The sequence below is a fragment of the Heloderma suspectum genome, chromosome 1 (assembly GCF_057233095.1).
Source record: "Heloderma suspectum isolate Gila_16-S chromosome 1, 16-S_ref, whole genome shotgun sequence".
NCBI lineage: Eukaryota > Metazoa > Chordata > Lepidosauria > Squamata > Helodermatidae > Heloderma > Heloderma suspectum.
Window position 1 is genome coordinate 432,621,653 of NC_139458.1, and position 13,612 is coordinate 432,635,264.

Below are 13,612 nucleotides of genomic sequence, written 5' to 3' on the forward strand. Positions count from 1 at the left end.
GTGAACCTTTGTGTGGATTTTTTTTAAAGAATGTAGATTAATATGGAAATGGTGGGGAATGGAAGGACAGTCCCAGTTCTACTCTAAAGCAATACAACAATGGAATCCATTCCCTTGGGAGGTGGTGGGCTCTCCCACACTGGAGGCATTCAAGATGAGGCTGGACAGCCATCTGTCAGGCATGCTTTGACTTAGATTCCTGCACTGAGCAGGGGGTTGGACTCGATGGTCTTATAGGCCCCTTCCAACCCTACTCTTCTATGATTCTATGAGTTGAAAGAACACATGTGAAAGTGGAAATAGTGGAATGAACACATGCAGACTGGAAAGAGAACAATCCATCTATCTGTAGGGTATGGAATCTGATATGCTCCCCTTAGATTGGGGTGGGCAACTTGTAACTCTCCAGATGTTTTGGCCTACAACTCCCATCAGCCCTCACCACAGGGATGTCAGAGAAATCTGCTGCAGATTCAAATAAGGCTGGATTGTTTGGAATCCAGCCTCAGGAATCCATGGCAGATCAACCCTACTACCTCCTCTCCTGGAGGATTCCACACAGGACAGCACAGCTGTTTGTTGCACTGGGAGCCATTCACCTCTGTACTGATAGCCATTTTTTTAAAAAAGGCAATTGGCAGGATGTCCCCATAGAATATATGCAAAATAGAGCTGTGAATCTTGCATATAAGTCTATGTGTCTATAGGCTTATATGCAAGATTCACAACTCTATTTTGCGTAAGTATAGGGACACCCTGCCGATTGCCATTTTTTAAAAAATCTATCTGTAGGGGATGGAATCTGATATGCTCCCCTTAGATCAGGAGTGGGCAACTTGTGACTCTCCAGATGTTTTGGCCCACAACTCCCATCAGCCCTCACCATTGGCTAAGCTGGCTATGGCTGATCAGAGTTGTAGGCCCAAACCTTTGGGAGAGAAGTGAATGTTAGGGGAATGATGTAGAATCACCCATATGCCTCTGCTTCCTACGACTAGTTACTGAGGCTTTAAGTAGAAAAGGAGCCCAGCTTCCAGACTTCAGGCCATTGTGTTCCTGCTTTTCATCTTTTCACAAACATCTCCTCTGTGAAAAAGAGTGAAGGAGGAATGCCTAGAGAGGAGATGTCATGTGTTAATTCACCACAGCAAGCTTCCAAGGGAGATCAGAGATGCAGTCAGACTGGAAACCCTCCTGTGGAGCTCGGTGTGACCTCAGGAAATACTTCTGAGAAATCTCGCTCTCTTTTTTGTCTATTCAAACATTGCCATGACTACAGAATAGTTGACAAACAAGTTTCACCCAGTCAAAGTCCATCTGATGTCATACCAAACAAAGGACATTCCTCTGGTGAGTCTGGCTGGTGAGTATTGCTGGTTTTCTTCCTTTTCTTTCGCTTACACCAGGGTTCGGACCTTGAAACTTTTGTCTTTCTTCTAGGGTTGGCGGAGAATTTCTCCCCGAAACTTCGGGGGGCCGAGCGCCAACGTGTTCGGCCCCCCGAACAGGTTTCGGGGAGAAATTCTCCTCACCCCCCCGCCCCTCGCACACACACCCCGGACGGGACTTACCTTTGGCGAATGTCCCTCCCGGCGGCGGGTCTGGCCGGCAGTTCGTCGGGTCTTCGTCCAGAGTGGGAGCAGCGGCCGGTCTTTCGACCGGCTGCCACCACCGCCATTCCAATCAAAGAAAAAAAAAACCGCCCCCGTGATAGGCTACATGATGATTAACATAGCCTATCACGGCTAGATTTGCAAAGTCAGCCGTGATAGGCTACGTAAATCGTCACGTAGCCTATCACGTGTGACTTTAAAAAAAAAAAGCGCGTACGCAAATGGCGGCCCCCATAGGGAGCGGCCATTCCCATTCCTTATTTGGTCGCTGTAGTCTACGTAAAGATTTACGCTATTTGCGTTGCCCTTATTTTCGCCGTAGTCTACGTAAAGATTTACGTAGACTACAGCGACCAAATAAGGAACGCGAATGGCGGCTCCCTATGGGGGCCGCCATTTGCGTACGCGCTTTTTTTTTTTTAAAGTCACTTGTGATAGGCTACGTGACGATTAACGTAGCCTATCATGGCTGACTTTGCAGATCTAGCCGTGATAGGCTACGCTAATCGTCACGTAGCCAATCACGGGGGCGTTTTTGTTTGTTTTTTTACTTTTTAGTTCGCGGCCGGGCGAGGCGAGGCGTCTCCTCCCCGGCCTGAATTTCGGCCGGGCGAGGCGGGAAGCCTCCCCCCCGTCCTGAACTTCGCAGGGGGAGCAGCGAAGCGCCTCCCCCCCACCGCGAAAAGCTTCGAGGAGAGGTAAGCGACTTTCATCCATCCCTACTTTCTTCTCAAGCATTTATTCTTTTTCTTTAGCAAACTACTCAGAACTGTGTTCATGTCTCTGTGTGTGTGTGTGTGTGTGTGTGTGTGTGTGTGAATCTGCATTTCCATGCATACAATTGGATGTTATATGACAAACAAAGAAAACTGAATTAATCAAAATGTTCTGATACGTTGTGATGGAAATTTTATTCCTAGGGATATACGAACTCTGCTCCTTCCATTCCTCTTGACTTCCACAGTTTGCATCCAGTGCTCATTTCTACTGTTTACAAGCCCCCAGAATTCTCCTCTCTTTTTTCCATTCTGAGAACGACATAGATAAATACGTACCAACAAATGCAATTCCTGTACCCAGCCGTCTCCGTGAGTCTGCATAACTTCCCTAAGAATCACTATTTTTCGTAAATGTTTACATCTTTTTTTCCCCTCCCTTGCCATGCAGTAATTACTTTCAGCAAAAACACTTCCACTTCCTTGTAGGGGCTCCCAAAAGAAGGCTGTCTTAGGTGTGCCTGAGAGATAAACTCTTTGTTTAAAGCAACACTGTTTTGAAGAAAGAAAAAGCCTTTTTAAATTACCATGCTGGTCCTGGAGCCCGGCACGACATATTATTCCCCCTGCTAGGCTTTCTATTTCCACATCCAGCCTTGTTGGCGACGTTGTGAGGCTAAAATGGAGAGGAGAACCAACTCTGTGCATGTCTACTCAGAAGTAAGTCTTACTGAGTTCAATGCAACTTACTCCTACACATGTCAGCACCCCACTTGCCCCCAGCTCAGCTTTGTAGTTCCACATCCTGCTCTTTATCAAACCTCCTGTTAGGATATCACAGAAGACCCTTGGGTGAAGGGGGGGGGGGTCCAGAGAAACAGCTGGATTGGGGGAGAAGCTCCCCACACACACAAACACACACATAATAGAAGAATGTAGTTCTTCATATTCCCTGGTGTGTTTATTCCTCATTTTGTCCATTCCCTGAGCATGTGCAGAGTGCACTTTTTATTCAAACAAAGAGAAACTTGCTAATCTTTCCCCTCATGCAACATTTGCACATGTGTAACTGCTTTAGAAAGAACACACAAACAATGTGTTTGAGACCGGCCCAACCAATGAGCTTCCATAGCCAAGTGGGGACTGGAACCCCCATCTCCTAAGTCCTAGTCCAACACTCTAACCACTAGGCTACACTGGCTGTCTAACCACTACACCACACGGCTGTTGTGAAACTAATGAAAAAGAGACAGTATAATGGAAAGTTCTTTCTGAAGCAGTTACACTTGGACAAATGCAGCATGAAGGGAAAGATTAGCATGTTTCTCTTTGTTTGAGCTGGGGGCAAAGTGGGGTGCTGACATGTGTAGGAATAAGTCCCACTGAACTCAATAAAACTTACTTCTGAGTAGACATGCACAGAGTTGGTTCTCCTCTCCATTTTAGCCTCACAACGTCAACAACAACGCTGGATGTGGAAATGTAAAGCTTAACGGGGAGAATAATACCTCGTGCCGGGCTCCAGGACCGGCATGGCCATTTTAAAAGGCTTTTTCTTTCTTTAAAATAGCATTGCTTTAAACAAAGAGTTCATCGCTCAGGCAGGGGCTTCCTACCCCTCAGGTAGGGGCTTCCCAAAAGAAGACAGCCTTCTTTTGAGAAGCCCCTACAAGGAAGAGGAAGCGTTTTGGCTGAAAGTAAATTCCCCAACGGAGAAGGAGGATTTCAATTTAAAAAGAACACACACAAGGCAGTAAGCACAACTCATTAAACAAACTTACAGATTTATTATCATAATATTACTTTACTGTCCTTCCAATTCATGAATTATACTGCATATTTATTTATGTAAATTTCGCGACTCTTTGCGGATGACGGGAAAAAAACCCACATGACTGCTGGCTCTGTGGGACCTCGTGGTGCCGCTTCGCAGAGGATTGTCTGGCATGGACTAAAGAGAATTTAATCCCATTTCAGTCCATGGAGGAATTCTCTGACATCCCTAGTTATCTAGGGATGTCAGAGAATTCTGCCATGGATCTCAGTGAGGCCGAATGCCAATGCATTCGGGCCCTCAAAATCCGTGGCAGAATGAAGCCCTCCGCCCTCCCACCCCGTGAAAGGCGCACGAAACGGGACACTTACCTGGTGCCATTTGCGCTGCTTTGTGAATGCCGGCCGCGTCTGCGGCCGCCATTCACTTCTTCATTATGGCCATGATAAGCTACGTAAATAATTACATAGCCTATCACGGCTAACTCAGGGCTAACGCACGGCTAATGCATTTGTGCCCCTGTCTTTTGCCGTGATAGGCTACGTAAATATTTATGTAGCCTATCACGGCAAAAAAAGGGAATGCAAATAGCGGCCTCCATAGCCTCCGCCATTTGCATTCCCTTTTTTTGCCATGATAGGCTACGTAAATATTTACGTAGCCTATCACGGCCAAAGACAGGGGCACAAATGGCGTAGTGGTGGATGTCACAAATGGCGGATGTCTGGCTGCGGGAGGCCCCGGCTGGTGGCTCTGTGGAGTTGCTGCGGAATGGAGCCAGCCAGGGAGAATTTCGGGGGGAGGGACGGAGCGCCTCCCCCCCACCGCGAATGTCACCCTTTGGAAAGGTAAATGACTTTTGTACGTCCCTATGGTTATCACAGTGTGTCCTGTGGAGAGAGAACCATCTTTGGTTCATCTTGGTTGCTCACTCATGAACACATCATGGTCAGTGGATGGTTTGGTACTATCAGAAGATTGATCTTCAATGGCTTTTGATAGCTAGGAGATGTTCCTTGAATGAGTATAAGTGGCTAGGGGCTATATATAACCAAATGTGCTTAGGTGTAGGGATGTACAAAAGTCACCTTTCCGCGGATTCTGTTCGTGGGGGGGGAGGCGCTCCATCCCTCCCCCTGGAATCCTCGATGGGGGGGGAGGTGATCCGGTCCTCCCCCCCGGAATCCTCGACAGCTGGCTCTGCTCTGCGGTGGCTCCGCAGAGCAGCCGGCCAGGCCAGGGCCGTCCGCAGCTGGATTTTCGGCCATGGACTGGCTGGTGTGGACACAAATGGTGGCCGCCGGAGCGGCCGCCATTTGCATCCAGCCAGGGAACCGTGATAGGCTATGTAAGTCTTTAAATAGCCTATCACGGCTGGGTAAAAACAAAACAAAAAAAACCTGGCATACGCAAATGGAGGCAGCTACAGAGGCCACCATTTGCATTCCTCATTTTTTGCTGTTTTAGTTTACGTAAATATTAACATAGGCTAAAACGGCAAATAAAAAAGGAACGCAAATAGCGCCCACTACGCTATTTGCATTCCCCTTTTCTTTTCACCATAATAGTCTACGTAAATGGCAGCCGCGGCAGCCAGTCAAATGACCAGCCGCCGCCGTCCGGAACAGGTAAGTCTCGTCCTGGGGGGGATCTGTGGGGGGGTGGGGGGGCAGGCCATTCTGCCACGGATTTCAGGGGGCTGAATGCCAGTGCATTCAGCCTCACTGAAATCCGTGGCGGAATTCTACGCCATCCCTACTTAGGTGGGGGCTGTGGAATCAGTTGGAAGTTGTCATGTGGCCAGGGAAAGGGATGGGGATCTGAATTGCAGCTGGCTGGAAAAAGGAGCCTAGGGTTGTTGGGGGGGGGGGTTGAGGGGGATATCAAGTTATATATATGGGTAGCAAATAGTGAAGAAAGTGGTGATAGCAGTCCAGCACACTCCTTGAATCAGTATTTGTATTGGAAAGAAGCTTTTCAGCAGCAACTTTCTCCTTGCTCTGCACGTGACTTCTGGTGCCCTTTCCTCTGTGTCTGAATTAAGCCATTGCAGGCCCCCAAAGCAGTGCAGTTTCCAACCATGGACACACATGTCTGGTATCATCTTACACTCTCTGCGTGGGGTAGAGAAATGCAGCTGAAGGTGGTAGAGGCCTGCTCCAAGGATGGGCAGAAGGTGCATTGGGATCTCTGCTAGTGGATCTCTGGGTGATTTGCAATAGATCAGCAAGGATTTGGATTTCTGACTCCCAATTGTTTAACTATAACAGCAAAATAACAACAACAACAACAACAACAACAACTCAAAATTATAGGGCTGACACGAAGAAAGCTCTGGGTAAACATGTGTGGATTCTTGTGTGAGCTCCATTCAGTACCCGGAACAAATTCTTAGGTTCAGACTTGTATAATTCTAAATATTTTGCACCAGGCTCTGGATTAATAGATTTTAGGATTCTAGTTAAAATCAAAGTAGATGCCTGAAGTCTGTCTGCCCCATAGTACATGTTGCAGGTACCCTTCCCTAGCTTGAGGAAGTGGGGGAACCACGCACACTTAGCCATATTGCGATGATCTCAGATATGTTTCAAAATGAGAGAACCATCATCTCCAGGGTCTCTGAAAGACATCAATGATGTATACCTAAACCCCCATAAATGAAGGGGCTTACTCTGTCTTTCTTGATCAGGGGCATCTTCTCTCTCTGGACTTCACATCCAACCTTTCGCCATGAAGACCCTTCACCTTTTCTTTTTTGCTTTCTCCCTGGAATTTGCAGTTGGTCCAGGTAAGTAAGTATGTAAACATGATCTAAGTCCAAGGCAAAACAACAGATGCTGTAAGGCTGGATCCTGATTTGCTATAGAACTATTGATGGGTCTTTCCAAACATGACATTTTTAGGTGCATTTTTTTAAAAATCACAACACTCTATGTAAATATTGAAGGATGAAAGACAGGAGTTCAGCTGCCATATTATGATTTATTTTTAAAAGTATACACATACAAATGTCATGTCTGAAGGAGTCAAACACTCTTCAGGGTTTCAGACAGGGTTCTGCAGCTTAAGCGCAGCTTCGGAGACCATTTTAACTGGGGGGACTGCACAGTGAGAAAAAGTGAAATCCCCTTCCCTTGTACCATGCATCCCAATCCAAACACCACCCCACCCCAAATATACAAATATGCACAGATGGTTTGAGGAAAATAAAACTACATTGGGGTGATCCAATCATGGGTCTCCTATGGCACAGCAAGAGTGCACCTTCTCCTGTAAGAATCCCCATGGGCACGAAGAGATTCAGAGGAGAGCTCATCTGGATGCCTTCCCTGACTGCAGTGGTTTTGGCAAGCACTCGTAATAGGGCATTTTCACTGGTGGTGTCTTCCTTGTGGAATGTTCTCCACTATATAGTCCTCAGGGCTAGATCGTCAATGGTCTTCTGAGATTAAGGGCACAACCCTATGTTGATAGTCGGCTGCCTCCAAACTTGGAGGTGGATGATTATCCGATGCTGGGTGGGTGGAGCGCAGAGGGGATCCTCTCCTCCATGTTCTGGCCGCCCGGCATTTGTGGCTAGACAGCCGGTTTTGACTGTCTAGCCAGGGTGCCTTGGAACAGCAGAGGGGAGGTCAAATGGTGCATAGGAAGTGTCCTAATGGCGCATCCGCAGTCCCTGCCCTGCCCCCAGAAACACTCCCTTTTTGGCCACTCCAGGCTGCTCTTCAGAACACAGAGTTGGGGATGAACCACACCTCCTACAAGGCAGTGGGGAGGGGTGGGGAGTTGGATTTCTGGGAACCAACCTCAGAGTGCTGGTTCCAAGCTCAGTTCCCAGAAATGGAAAAATCCTATGCCTGTCTAGATGCTGTCTAGCCACATGTCTATTCTAGTCCATAGGTTTGCACCTTAAGACCATTTTCTTCCAGAAGACCTCCAAAGGATAACAGTACATGGTTCATTTTTTTACTAGTTGTGTTTCTTCATGTTTTATAAGTTTTATTGAACTAATAATAATAATAATAATAATAATAATAATAAAGCATAACAGAATTACGATACTATGACCACAACCTGGCTCTTCCAGGTTTCAGACAAGGGACTTCCCAGCCCTAACTGAAGATGCTGATGATTCAAGCTGGGACCTTGTATTGGCCCCAGGCCTGTAACCAAGTCACCTGTAGTTTTAGAGGGGCCTAGAGACCCATAATGCTTTGCTTAGGTTCATTATTGGTGCCATTTCCTTGCTAGTGGGCCTCTGAGCATGGGAGATGAGTCAAAGGTCGATAGCGTGGCCTCGGCACATTCCATGCTAATGAAGGCTAGTATCTTATCAGGGCCTAGGATGTGCCTGAGAAGTGAGGCTCTGTTTACGCCACGTTCCAGGTGGCTGTGCTGGGAAAATTCTGATTGTTTTCCTCCTGAACAAGCACTATTAGTCTATGCTGGGAAAGTTGAAGATGAATGCTAATTAATGCTTGCTTCTGTCATGCTGCCTCACTGCTGACTAGGGATGGATGAAAGTCACTTACCTGATCCTGAAGCTTGCTTCGCGGTGGGGGGGAGGCGCCCCATCCCTCCCCGCCGAAATTCTGGCCAGGGGGGAGGCGCCCCGTCCCTCTGGCCGCGAAACCTCGTCTCCTGCTGGGACGCAAATGGCGGCAGCCGTAGCCTCCGCCGTTTGTGTCCCTGCAGTCAGCCGTGATAGGCTAAGTAAATGTTTACATAGCCTATCACAGCTGACTTAAAAAAAAAAAGTGCGTATGCAAATGGCGGCGCCCATGGGCGCCGCCATTTGCGTACGCGCTTTTTTTTTTTCCAAGTCAGCCGTGATAGGCTACATAAAGATTTACATAGCCTATCATGGTGTTTTTTTTAAATCTAGCCGTGATAGGCGATGTAAATTTTTACGTCGCCTATCACATTCGCTTGTTTTTGTTTTTGTTTTACTTGGAAATGGCGGCGGTGGCAGCCAGTCGGAAGACTAGCCGTCACCGCCGCTGAGCCGCCGCCGGAGCCGCCGCCGCCAGGGACATTCGACCAAGTTAAGTCCCGTCCTGGGGGGGGGAGACCGTTTCTCCACCAATTTCGGGGGGCCGAATGCGCTGGCATACGGCCTCCCCGAGATTCGTGGAGAAATTCTCTGACATCCCTACTGCTGACATGTATGGTATAAAACCCATTGTACCCCTTGGCTCTGGGTTGAGAGAAGCTGTCTGATCCAACCATTGGGTACGCCTGTGTGCTGTAAGTACTCAATAAAGTCTCCTTGTAAGAAAACCTGGATCTGGCTTATCATTACCTCGGCACCTCCAGACATTAGCAGCCCACGGCCGGGGCATACAGACCTTCTGTATGCAAAGGATGTGCACTAACACTGAACTAGAGCTCTTCCCCAAAACAACTTCACTGGACTTTCCCGACAGTGGGATGCTATCTCCTGATCAGCTGTTCAGTTTTCAGTTGGGAGAGAGAGAAGAAATAACAGCCACTTCATTTTCTTTCGGGGTTAAATAAGACCTGGCTTTCAGAGGGTAGGATTATTAGGGCAAATTGGGCTCTAGCTTGAGGGGGTGGTTAGACAGAAAAAAATAACCCAAGTACTATAAACCTACACCCATATATATAAAGAAATGGAAGGTTCTCTCCTCATAAAGAGGAGGGTGGTGGCAGCGTCAGAATAAAAGCATAAAGATGGTTGACATTGATGTACACCTTCCACTCACACTCGCTCTAAGGTCTTATCTCAAGGAGGAGGTAGAGTTTGCATCTTGTTGTTGCTGTTGTTCAGTCGTTCAGTCATGTCCGACTCTTCGTGACCCCATGGACCATAGCATGCCAGGGCTTCCTGTCCTGCGCTCTCTCCTGGAGCGTGCTCAAGTTCATATTCATTGCATCCGTGATGATATCTAGCCATCTCATCCTCTGCCGTCCCCTTCTCCTTTGGCCTTCAGTCTTTCCCAGCATCAGGGTCTTTTCCAGGGAGTTTTCTCTTCGCATTAGGTGGCCAAAATATTGGAGCTTCAGCTTCAGTATCTGTCCTTCCAATGAGCACTCAGGGTTGATTTCCTTTAGGATGGACTGATTTGACCTCCTTGCAGTCCAGGGGACTCGTAAGAGTCTTCTCCAGCACCACAGTTCGAAAGCATCAATTCTTCGGCACTCAGCCTTCCTTATAGTCCAGCTCTCACAGCCATACATTACTACTGGGAAAACCATAGCTTTGATTAGACGGACCTTTGTCGGCAAGGTGATGTCTCTGCTTCTTACTATGCTGTCTAGGTTGGCCATAGCTTTCCTCCCAAGGAGCAAGTGTCTTTTAATTTCATGGCTACAGTCACCGTCTGCGGTGATCTTGGAGCCCAAGAAAGTAAAATCTGTCACTGCTTCCATTTCTTCCCCTTCTATATGCCAGGAAGTGATGGGGCCAGATGCCATGATCTGAGTTTTTTTAATGTTGAGTTTCAAACCAGCTTTTGCACTCTCCTCTTTCACCCTTAACAAGAGGCTCTTGAGATCCTCTTCGCTTTCTGCCATTAGGGTGGTATCGTCTGCATATCGGAGGTTGTTGATAATTCTCCCAGCAATCTTAATTCCGACCTCTGATTCATCCAACCCGGCATTTCTCATGATGTACTCTGCATATAAGTTAAATAAGCAGGGTGACAATATGCAGCCTTGTCGTACTCCTTTCCCAATTTTGAACCAATCGGTTGTTCCATGTCTGGTTCTTACTGTTGCTTCTTGACCCTCGTACAGGTTTCTCAGGAGACAGGTAAGGTGGTCTGGTACTCCCATCACTTTCAGAATTTGCCACAGTTTGTTGTGATCCACACAATCAAAGGCTTTAGCGTAGTCAATGAAGGAGAAATAGACGTTTTTCTGGAATTCTCTTGCTTTCTCCATGATGCAGCGAATGTTGGCGATTTGATCTCTAGTTCCTCTGCCTCTTCGAAACCCAGCTTGTACTTCCGGTAGTTCCTGGTTCGCATACTGCTGAAGCCTAGCTTGTAAGATTTTGAGCATCACCTTGCTGGCATGTGAAATGAGCGCAATTGTGCGGTAGTTTGAACACTCTTTGGCGTTGCCCTTCTTTGGAATTGGAATGTAAACTGACCTTTTCCAGTCTTGTGGCCACTGTTGAGTGTTCCAGATTTGTTGGCATATTGAATGCAGCACTTTAACAGCATCATCTTTTAGGATTTTAAATAGCTCGGCTGGAATACTGTCATCTCCGCTAGCTTTGTTGTTACTAATGCTTCCTAAGGCCCACTTGACTTCACTCTCGAGGATGTCCGGCTCAAGTTCAGTGACTGCACTATCATGGCTATCAGGGACATTCAGATCTTTCCTGTCTAGTTCTTCTGTGTATTCTTGCCACCTCTTCTTAATCTCATCTGCTTCTGTTAGGTCCCTGCCTTCTTTGTCCTTTATCATGCCCGTCTTTGCACAAAACGTTCCCTTGAGATCTCCGATTTTCTTGAAGAGATCTCTAGTCTTTCCCATTCTGTTGTTTTCCTCCATTTCTTTGCATTGTTCATTTAAGAAGGCCTTCTTGTCTCTCCTTGCTATTCTCTGGAACTCTGCATTCAGTTGGGTATATCTTCCCCTTTCTCCCTTGCTTTTCGCTTCCCTTCTTTCCTCAGCTACTTGTAAAGCCTCATCAGACAGCCACTTTGCTTTCTTGCATTTCTTTTTCTTTGGGATGGATTGAGTTGCTGCCTCCTGAACAATGTTACGGACCTCCGTCCATAGTTCCTCAGGCACTCTTTCTATCAGGTCTAATCCCTGAAATCTATTCCTCACCTCCACTGTATATTCATCAGGGATATGATTTAGGTCATACCTGAACGGTTTAGTGGTTTTCCCGACGTTCTTCAATTTAAGCCGAAATTTTGCAAGAAGCAGCTCATGATCTGAGCCAGAGTCAGCTCCAGGTCTTATTTTGACTGACTGTATGGAGCTTCTCCATCTTTGGCTGCAAAGGACATAATCAATCTGATTTCGATATTGACCATCTGGTGACGTCCATGTGTAGAGTCGCCTCTTGTGCTGTTGGACAACCAACAGAGTTGAACCAGAGTTTGCATCTGGTTGTGTATAAATATGAAAGAGGAGTGCTGTTGATAAAAGACTCACATGATGGGAAGGGAGATTGTCACAGGTGTATACATAACCCAACAAAATTCATTTCCTGGTGCGTGACCAGTTTAAAACAAATTAGCCTCATAGCCTCTTACCTTCTTGATCTGTTTATACAACCATCCAGCATGGATAAAATCAGCATTTACACAATAATCAGCATTTGGATTTCACTTCCAGAATCCACACAAATTTAATTTGAACCTCTTGTTAAATCACTGTGAAGTAAGACCATCTGTAGGTTTATCCCATATTGAGATTCTTTTAAATTTAAACATTTTGAACATTTATTTATTTATTTATTCCATTTCTATACCGCCCAATAGCCGAAGCTCTCTGGGCAGTTCACAAAAATTAAAACCAAACAACACACAATAAAACAATTTAAAATATATAGAACATTAAAACCACAATATAACAATACAACCACAATAAAACCTAGCAGCAGTGCAGGAGTTTAAAATACAGATTTAAAACAGCAAAGATAAACATTTAGAAAGCTAAAATGCTAAAATGCCTGGGAAAATAAAAAAAGGTCTTCACCTGGCGCCAAAAGGAATGCAATGTATGTGCCAGGCGAACCTCACTAGGAAGCTCATTCCACAGCTGGGGGGGCCACAGCAAAAAAAGCCCTCCTCCTAGTAGCCACCCGCCTCACTTCCTTTGGCAGGGGCTCATGGAGGAGGGCCGCTGAGGATGATCTTAAGGTCCAGGCAGGCACATATGGGAGGAGGCGATCCTTCAGGTAACCTGGCCCCAAGCCGTTAAGGGCTTTAATAGCAAGTTCAAGCCATTTTTACAATGTTTGCCCCTCTCTTTTGGTCTTCGCTGCTTCTAGTAAGAAGCATCCCTCTTCACGTGTGTGTGTGGGGGTGTAGGGGGTGTGACTTTTTAGAATCTGAAATTATCCCCAAACAGCTAGCAGCTAAGGCATGCACGCTAACCTTAAAAATCTTGTTGTTGTTCAGTCGTTCAGTCGTGTCCGACTCTTCGTGACCCCATGGACCATAGCACGCCAGGCCTTCCTGTCCTGCGCTCTCTCCCGGAGTGTGCTCAAGTTCATATTCATTGCATCCATGATGCTATCTAGCCATCTCATCCTCTGCCGTCCCCTTCTCCTTTTGCCTTCAGTCTTTCCCAGCATCAGGGTCTTTTCCAGGGAGTTTTCTCTTCGCATTAGGTGGCCAAAATATTGGAGCTTCAGCTTCAGTATCTGTCCTTCCAATGAGCACTCAGGGTTGATTTCCTTTAGGATGGACTGATTTGACCTCCTTGCAGTCCAGGGGACTCGTAAGAGTCTTCTCCAGCACCACAGTTCGAAAGCATCAATTCTTCGGCGCTCAGCCTTCCTTATAGTCCAGCTCTCA

The 13,612-nt window shown here is 46.7% G+C and overlaps 1 long non-coding RNA gene across 1 annotated transcript in view; it reads left to right on the forward strand.

Moving 5' to 3' along the window:
• Positions 1-1,325: 1,325 nt before the first annotated feature.
• LOC146360320 (uncharacterized) overlaps positions 1,326-13,612 on the forward strand; it is a 38,449-nt gene continuing 26,162 nt past the window's right edge. The window contains exons 1-3 of the long non-coding RNA XR_014787518.1: positions 1,326-1,363; positions 2,172-2,311; positions 6,793-6,891. This is a non-coding gene — a long non-coding RNA (uncharacterized LOC146360320). The remainder of the gene's footprint in view (positions 1,364-2,171; positions 2,312-6,792; positions 6,892-13,612) is intronic.